The 9,848-nt window shown below is 45.1% G+C and overlaps 1 protein-coding gene across 1 annotated transcript in view; it reads left to right on the plus strand.

Annotated features, from left to right (window-relative positions):
- Positions 1-9,848, plus strand: part of mapk8a (mitogen-activated protein kinase 8a) — a 485,513-nt gene that overhangs the window by 385,931 nt on the left and 89,734 nt on the right. The window lies entirely within an intron of this gene.

Consider the following 9,848-nt stretch of genomic DNA (forward strand, 5'->3'; position numbering starts at 1 on the left):
ATATTTCCTTATGTGGCTCAATGTCAGAAGCACCTTGGGATGTTTATTATATCGAAGGCCTTATATAAATATAAGTTGTTGTTACTGCTTTCACATGCCTTGACTGTGAAAAGGAAGCTGCCTTGCGGAGTAGTCAATGCACCCAGCATCTTAGTGTGCATCCTCATCAGCATTCTCCTGCATGATGCCCCATCTTGGTCCTCATCTGAGTTCCCTGCATCAGAATTCATCCACATCTGCCCCCTCTGGTGAGTTGGCACACAAACTAACCTTTTCCTCTGGCTTGGCTTCAGCACATTATGCCCAGTGGCTCATTCCATGCCGATCCTGACTCTGTACTAGCCTCTAAAGCAGTGCCAGTATCTGAGCTGGTGGCTGTGTGTGTGTCAGATCAAGTGGCAATGCCTTCTCATCAGTGCTGATCTGTTGCTCTCCCTCTTTCTCCTGTGGGTGGCCAGGTTGCATCATTGGGTATGTGTAGGCAGAAAATCACAAAGAAGAAGGTTGAGGTGAGAGAAGGGGGTTGAGTTGAAAGCAGGAGGCTCATGGTCACACCATCTGTAGCTTGCACTCATGTCAGATAGCAAGCCTAAGGGCGAGATGGGATTTGAGAAGGAGTATAAGGCAGTGACATACCGTCATTCTCAATGTTCCCAACAACGAGGGGCCTGTCTCACTAACTGCATGATCTGGAATGCAATCCCCTGCAGAGGTATTAAGAGATGCAGGCCAGTTCTGCTTTGTTGTCTCCTGTTATGGGCCAGTTCATCTTTCCAGTGAGAGGAAAGAATGCCAGTGATTGAGCTGCATTGTATTGGGTTATGTGCCTACAACAGCCGAATAGCTGGAGGTATGTGGAAACAGCAAGAGGTGGGTTTGAGGCTGGCAATATTGAAACATCAGTGAGGGTGAGGTGGAGAAGCTGAATGTTAGGCCTGAGTCCTGAGTGCCAGAGAGTGTTGCAGGGTGAGTGATGAGGGTGCGATGATTGAGCATGTTGCTACTGTGGTAGTTAGGGGATGTCATGTGAAGACGCATTTACTGACCATGCTTTTTTCCTGGCACAGCTGTTTCAAAGATAAAGGGCACTTATGACCTAAACTTTTGCAGCAGCTCAGGGACTTACGAAGTGTGTAACAATAAACTGGTGAATTTTGTGTTAGATTACAAGTCAACATTCAGTAGGCATCAGGATCATACTGTTAGTAGCCACCATTATCAGCTGTGGCTCAGCTGGTATCACACATGCCTTAGAATCATGAGGTTCAAGTCCCACTCTGGAGTTTGAGTGCATAAATGAAAGCTGAAACTTCAATACAATACTGAGGGGATGTTGTCTTTTGGATGAGATGTTAAACTGAAGTCTCGTCTGCCTGCTTGGTGGATGTGCAAGATCCCATGACGTTATTTTGAAGAAGAACCTTCTCCCTGGTGTTTTGGCTAATATTTATTCCTCAATCAACATCACAAAAACAAGCTATCCGATCATTATCACATTGCTGTTTGTGGAAGTTTGCTGCATGCAAATTAGCTGTTACATTTCCTACATTACAACACTTTCAAAAAGCACTTTATTGACTGTAAAGTGCTTTGAGGTGTCTGTGTGTCATGAAAAATGCAAAACAAATGCAAATCTTTTTCCTTTTTGTTGTGGAACTAATTTTATCTCTGGTGCTGGCATACCTATCTGCTAACAAACTGAGGATCTTTCCAGTCTACCAGGAAGTAAGTTTACAAGTACCATCTCCTGCACGAATACCTGTAGCCACATAGGGATGGCACTACCAGTGGAAGACAGGTCACTGGTGCCCTCAGCTTTCCTGCTTCTGCCTTCTACCAGGTTAGCATAGGGATCACCTGTAGTATCCACCAAAGGGCTGTTCACATATGGAGTGAAAGAACAACTGATGAATTGATAGCAATCGCATGGTTTCCCAAATTCCTTTCACTGCCACATTTCCCAAATGCACAGGGAGTGGTTGATGGCAGCAATGAAGCCATCAAGAAATAGGTTCCTACTCCTCCTCCTCCTTGTCACCACTGGTTGTACACTCTACCACTTCCTCAACTTCACTTTAGGATGTGCGTAGCAGCATTGTTGCTTCAGATCATTGGCAAAGGGGACATAAGGCGGTGTAAGCCAAATATTGGTGTTGGATAGTTCCATTATACTTTTCAATAACAGCTTTGGAAAGCTAGAAACAATAATCTGCCTGGCAATTAATTACAACTATTATTGTTTCAAAATGCTCATCATAAAACTCCATGTAGAGCAGTAGATACAGTTCTACATCTAGAAACCCATGCAAAAAACTTCCTGAGAAACGTGAGCAACAACTATCCAGGCTATTTAAGATAGCTTGAATCTAACCTTGAAGCTAATTGAAGTTCCAACTGTGTTTTGGTTTTTAATCTGTCTTTTATACTATTTTAATAACAAGTTTTCATTGTTCCAAGTTAAAAGTAAAATACTGCGGATGCTGAAAATCTGAAATAAAAACAGAAAATGCTGGAAAAACTCAGCAGGTCTGGCAGCATCCATGGAGAGACAGAGTTAATGTTTCGAGCTTTTCCAGCATTTTCTGTTTTTATGTTCATTATCCCATCCTGGATGACTTTTTAACTTTGTTGAGTGTTTTGTAACCCTTAGAACATCAAACAGATTGCTGTACACACACCAAGATAGGGGTGTATAATGGTGAATATCCTGTTACGTCGTCTAACGTTTCATCCTTCAGCAACCTTTGTTGTTTTTGAACTATGGCTTTTGTCCTGGATATTCATTGTGATCAAGAGATATGATCTGCCAGTATACAGGTCAAACCAATTTTGTTTTACTCATGTGGTTTAGTCGCAATTGCTACATTAGCTGCTCCAACTTAAAAGAAAAATTGTAAAAGCATACCTATATTCTTACAGTTGGATCCACCTTCAAACGTTGCAAGATACCGTGTCTGGTGATTGTATGATTGTGAGTGAGTAAATGAGAAGGGGCCAAGGGATAAAAGCAGACTGTATTCTGCTTGGTACTCTTAGAGGAAAGAGTGCTTAGGCTACCCTTCTGAAAGGGATTTAATAGCTTCCAGTTTCTGGGCTTTCCAATAGTTTGGGATTGTTCAATTGTCTTATATGCTTTCTTATCATTCAAGCAGAGCGGTCACCTTGACATATTGTAAGTTGAAGAAGAATGTAATATAGTGACAGACATGAGCCTAGATTACAGCTCACTCTGCGTGGCAGTGTATGCAAATGTGTCATGCATCTAGGTTGTTTCAATGATTTGATGTAGGAAACCTTAATAAGATGTCGATGTACCAAGGGTTTCTGTTATAACTTTGAACTGTGACAGAGGTCCAGGCATGAGATTAAAGGAAAAGATGGAAGTTTATGGATATCGGGAAGAATGAGTTCAAGAAAATGAGCTGGCATTGCCAAAGTGAAGACTAAGTTCCTCTCCTCCCAGCTATTTACTGATTCCCCTTTCACCCTTTTCTTTGGCCTCTTAATTAAAGATACCTATGGACAAGAAAATAAAGTGCTTGGCACAGTTGCAAAGATCCCATTGTCACATCAACAGGCTGGATTGCCATTGGCCTTCATATCTTACTAGGGCCAAACCTGGAAGACTCAAATAATTTGGGAGGTGTGATCGGCCTAGCATGAAGCTCATCACAAATTGATCCTGTACCCGTGCCATTGAGAATATAAAATATACTCTATTAGTTTAAAATAAATTTTAATGAATACAATAGTATCTCCCAAAATAATTAGGCAGGAACAATTTGAATTCATATTTGACAGCATCTGCGGAGATGAATACAGTTAATGTTTCGAGTCCGTATGACTCTTCAACAGAAGTCATATGGACTCGAAACGTTAACTGTATTCCTCTCCGCAGATGCTGTCAGACCTGCTGAGTTTTTCCAGGTATTTTTATTTTTGTTTTTGTTTTGGATTTCCAGCATCCGCAGTTTTTTGCTTTTATCTTATTGAATTCATATTTGTTTATTCGGTTAATATTCTTGAGACACAATTATCAAGAGTTGACTTACATGATACGCACTTAAAATTAATTAACTTAATTAGAAATTATATTGTTCAGAAAGTTTGCACTGTTATACATCAAAGTTATATTAATGATTAAATAAGTATTGTAGAGAATCACATTTCTTACCAAAGCATCTATTTTGTAGTAAGCACTTCACATTTTATAACTTATAGAAAGTTAAACATTTTTGATCACTCATGGGGGCAATATTGTTACTTGATTAAATCAGCACAAAGATCAAACTTTAACTTAGCACTGCAGATAACCCCAATTTAGCAAGAAACAGACTGCTATTTGAATAGACTTGCATACTGATTAAAATTAAAATATCTCCTTTTGGAAAACAATGATGACTTAATGGAAATAAATTCTTGTCTGAAAATCCAAAGATAATGTAGCTGCATTTAATGAGCAGCTCTGGTGAAATACTTTTTGTTTAATTGTAGCATTCAACTGGTAATTTTGTTTCTTTTATTACATTTTTCTGTTTTTAGATTGCTTTTTGGGTTCTTAAACAATTATTATTGTGATACAAGTAGCTAGTTTTGGAACTTGAATACTGAAAAACAACGGTTAGCCTGTTTGGTTTGGTTGGCAAAGAATGGCAGTCAGACAACAGCTCACGAGTGAGTTCTTTGACTGTCAGCTTCACAAATATTTTGTTCAATGTACATGTCTACAACCATAACAGATGAAAGAAAATGGTGAAAAGCAATATTTGTGCAGCATAGCCTCAATTTTCCAATGATTAGATGATTACAGATGAGGTCGGCTGTTCAGTCCATCTTAATGCATCCATACAGTAAGATCCTAAAGGCTTTCCATTGTGACACCCAATTGTCTCCTAAATTATAACTGAGTTGCTGCCTTCACTAATATATCTGGAATCTGTTCTACATGTTAATCATTATTTAAATGAAAAAAACATTTCTTGAAGTGACCTTTTACTGGTTTGAGTGCCACAGGACTGTTTCCTCTGTGTGTGTGGCTCAAGAGAAGTCAGAAGCAAAACAAGAGAAATTGTATTTGAATAGAAACCTGGGTTAAAGCAAAAAATCAAACTGGATTTGGCACAAAAGTTGCTTTTTATGCTAATATTCCCTTGGTGAACATATGTGGAAATCACTCAATCACACAGAAATTATGTAATGACATAAACCTTTACAGTGCGAGTATTTACAGTTCCACAAACCTTGATGAAGACAATTCATAAATACTGTGCGTTAATTGTATATCAATTTGTGTTTAATTGTATGAAGATAATAGGCATTAAGTGGCATTTGTTTTAGCCCCCTATAAATAGACACAGACTAAAACTGTTGTTGTTATATTAGGAGGTGTACTTTTGTAATGTTTAACTCTGTTCTTCTTTCAGTTTCTCCCATTTCACTCCAGGTTGCCACAATGCTAGTTGTTCACCCTTCTCCATCTCCTCCTGTTAGTCACTCATTCTTTTTCCAATCCCGCTGTATTTAAGTCTCTCGCAACTGCATCCTGGCAGTCCCATCTCTATCACTTTTCTCATCATCTGTCCTCTCGAACTCCACAACAGATGACCATACCATTTCAATCTCTCCTTGACCACTCTCTTTAATGCTCCCACAACCTTCACTTCCTCCTGATGTACTGGTTCCTGATCATGTCCTTTCTCATCACTCCACATATCCATCTCAGCATCTGCATCTCATTAGTATCAAGCTTTTGCTCCTCCCTTCCTGATGGTGTCCAAGTTTCTGCACTTATACAACAAGGCTGGTCTCACAGCTTTCTTGGAGATTTTTCTTTTCAGCTTCAGCGATACGTTTCAATCACAGACCATTCCACTGCACTTCTTCCAATCACTCTAACCAGAGTTAATTAGTCGCTTTATTTCCATTTCCATACTTCCATCTTCTACCATCACTGACCTCAGGTACTTGAAACTTCTCACTCTCTTCACCCATAATCTTTACATCTTTACTCCAATCCACTTCCCCAGGCTCAAATTGACAGTCTATATACTGGATTTTTGTCTAGAGTGCGAGTATCCTTTATCCATAAATCCAAAAACCGAACACATCCAAAAATCGCACTTTTTTTGAACCTCATCAACTTATAGTCAACTGACCCAAGCCGACATGACCCGAACCTCGCTAACCACACTCTCTATTTATTTTTCAGTGGTTCGTCTTACTTTTCAAGCCATTTTGTTTCCTTTAGACAATAGCTAGCCTAGGCTTCAGCCACTGTAATATAAGGGGGTCTAGGCCTATATGCGGTATCCGAAAACCCATATTATCTGAAATCTGAAATGCAATCGGCCGCAAGGATTCTGGATAAAGAATACTTGGCCTGTACTAATCATTGTACCCCTGTCTTCCAGTGCTTTTCAGCAGTTCTCCAGGTACTCAGTCATGTTCTCGTCATCCCTACCACATAGCTCAATGTCATCTGCAAACCTCAGTGATCATGTCTCACTTTTCAGTTAGAACATCCGTGGCAATCAGGAAGAGGAAGGTGCTCAGTGCCAATCCTTGGTGCTATCCAACTTTGACCTCAAAACTCAAATCTCCCCCCCCCACCCCCGACTGCTTCTTACTGTTGTCAGGCACTCAGCCATTGGTCTAGGCAAGCCAATGAGCCCATCTCATCTGGTCAACTGATTTTTGGACTGTACTGAGGCCAAGAGTAAGATTTGTGCTTTCCATTCATGTTCAACATGAAGTTAGAGTTAAGTCACAGGTCAGCCATGATCAGTCATTGAATGGTGGAACAGGCTCAAGGGCTAAATGTTTACTCCCATTCTTTTGTTCCTAACAGTGAGTGAAGCAGATTATAAACACAGAAAATGCTATATTTTCTCTATTTTTAATACAATCCACCTGTTTATGTTTCTACCTAAAAATCCATTTTGTTTCATTTTCCACAATCTTCTTCAAGTATTGTTCTTTTTTCTAACATTGTGGCTTTTGGGCTTGAATCCTGCCACAATCTGCCTTCTGGACCAAAGGGCAATGAGAACAGCAGCCATACCACAGATGAGAGGGACTTTGGAATAAAGCCAAGCAGATCCACCTCTATTTGATGGACACTGGCTTTATTTTGTACCAATTTCGGTTACAGTCTTCAACTGTTACTGTTGGATGTTTGAATCCTCACATAGGTTTTTACAATTATTTTTCACCCTTTTCATGTAAAGCGAACAATGGATTAATGTTATAAATTCAGGCTCTCTGTTAGAACGCAACATTCCCCAAACCAACAAAGAAGTCTGTGATAAAAGCAAAAAAACTGCGGATGCTGGAAATCCAAAACAAAAACAAAAAAACCTGGAAAAACTCAGCAGGTCTGGCAGCATCTGCAGAGAGGAGCACAGTTAATGTTTCGAGTCCGAATGACCCTTCAACAGAACTAAGTAAAAATAGAAGAGAGGTGAAATGTAAGCTGGATTAAGGGGGGGGGGAGGGTGGGACAAGTAGAGCTGGATAGAGGGCCAGTGATAGGTGGAGGTAGCCAAAAGAGGTCACAGACAAAAGGACAAAGAGGTGTTGAAGGTGGTGATAGTATCTAAGGAAGGTGCTGATATTAGAGCCTGTGCACCTCTTGAGGGGAAAAATTCAAAGTATAGCCAAAATGTTAGCGGGAGCTGTTCTTTAAATAGCATTGGTGATCAAGGTGGAATTGTGTAGGGTGATTTTTATGCAATAAGACCGTGTATTTTGCCAGGTGGAGAGGGTGGGTTTTGTATGAGAGTTTCTCTGAGCTGGGCCGAGAGTCGGGGACATGTTACAGGGGAGATGGAGAGAATAATAAGCAGACAGAAAAGAAACAGAAAAAGGGAGACGGAAAGATAGAGGGAAAGAAGGGGAAAGGAAAAGAAAGAATAATATTTAAATATTAAATAAGTATATAATTATAGTAATAATGTTGAATAAAAATGATATTTAAATATTAAATAAATATATAATTATAGCAATAATGTTGAATAAAAATGATATTTAAATATTAAATAAATATAAAGAATATTATTTAATGACATTTAATTTGCCTCCCTCACTGTTACTGACCCTGAATCTGCTCTGGGTTAACATCAGCTTCTGACTTTGGCGGTTGGTTCATCCCAGGAGGGCGCAGGCGCGCGCATTCACTGGCACGGGGGTGGGGGGGGGGGGCGCGCGCACGTCGGCCTCCCTCCGCGGCGGTTAGGGGGGGGTGGCGCGCACGCCGGCTCCTCCCCGCGGCGGGGGGGACGCGCACGCAAAGGGTCGAGGCTGTTTTATTTTTTGCGCAGTTGCTGAGCCGGGGCCGCTCTCGGTGGATCCGCCGCCGGCTCCGTGTCCCCGTGTTTACCGCAGCGCCCGGTACCCCCGCCCCCGCCGCCGGCTCCGCCTCAGCCTCCGCTATAGAACCGGGACAGCGGAGCCTCCGGAGGCGAGGGTGAGTGAGTGACAGAGGGACTGAGGGAGGGAGCGGGTCCCAGTCACCGAGCGGGGCTGTGTTTACAGCTGGAGACCGGCTGGGGGAGGGGGGCAGAGAGAGTCCCCCCCCCCCGGGTATTGATCCCCCTCCCCCTCCCCCCCCCGGGTATTGATCCCCCTCCCCCTCCCCCCCCCGGGTATTGATTCCCCCCCCCCCCCCCCGGGTATTGATCCCCCCCCCCCCCCGGGTATTGATCCCCCTCCCCCCCCCCGGGTATTGATCTCTCCCCCCCCCCCCCCCCCCCCGGGTATTGATCCCCCCCCCCCTCCCGGGTATTGATCCCCCCCCCCCTTCCCGGGTATTGATCCCCCCCCCCCGGGTATTGATCCCCCCCCCCCCCCCGGGTATTGATCCCCCCCCCCTCCGGGGTATTGATCCCCCCCCCCTTCCCGGGTATTGATCCCCCCCCCCCCTCCCGGGTATTGATCCCCCCCCCCCCTCCCGGGTATTGATCCTCCCCCCCCTTCCCGGGTATTGATCCTCCCCCCCCTTCCCGGGTATTGATCCCCCCCCCCCCCTTCCCGGGTATTGATCCCCCCCCCCCTCCCCTCCCGGGTATTGATCCCCCCCCCCCTCCGGGGTATTGATCCCCCCCCCCTTCCCGGGTATTGATCCCCCCCCCCTCCCGGGTATTGATCCCCCCCCCCCTCCTGGGTATTGATCCTCCCCCCCTTCCCGGGTATTGATCCTCCCCCCCCCCCTTCCCGGGTATTGATCCCCCCCCCCCTTCCCGGGTATTGATCCCCCCCCCCCCTTCCCGGGTATTGATCCCCCCCCCCCTTCCCGGGTATTGATCCCCCCCCCTCCCCTCCCCTCCCGGGTATTGATCCCCCCCCTCCCCTCCCCTCCCCTCCCCTCCCGGGTATTGATTCCCCCCCCCTCCCTCCCCTCCCCTCCCGGGTATTGATCCCCCTCCCCTCCCCTCCCCTCCCGGGTATTGATCCCCCTCCCCTCCCCTCCCCTCCCGGGTATTGATTCCCCCCCCCTCCCCTCCCCTCCCGGGTATTGATCCCCCCCCCCTCCCCTCCCCTCCTGGGTATTGATCCCCCCCCCCTCCCCTCCCCTCCCTCCCGGGTATTGATTCCCCCCCCCCCCCCCTCTCGTCCCGGGTATTGATCCCCCCCCCCCCCCTCCCCTCCCCCCTCCCCTCCCGGTTATTGATCCCACCCCCCTCCCCTCCCCTCCCGGGTATTGATTCCCCCCCCCCCACCCCCCCCAACCCGGGTATTGTTCCCCCCCCCCCCCCCCCCCCTGGGTACTACTCCAAACCCCTGTGTGTTTATCCCCCCCCTCGAGTGTTTATCTATTTCCCCCCCCCATGTGTTTATCTCTGCTCCCCCAC

The sequence above is a fragment of the Cetorhinus maximus genome, chromosome 27 (assembly GCF_964194155.1).
Source record: "Cetorhinus maximus chromosome 27, sCetMax3.hap1.1, whole genome shotgun sequence".
NCBI lineage: Eukaryota > Metazoa > Chordata > Chondrichthyes > Lamniformes > Cetorhinidae > Cetorhinus > Cetorhinus maximus.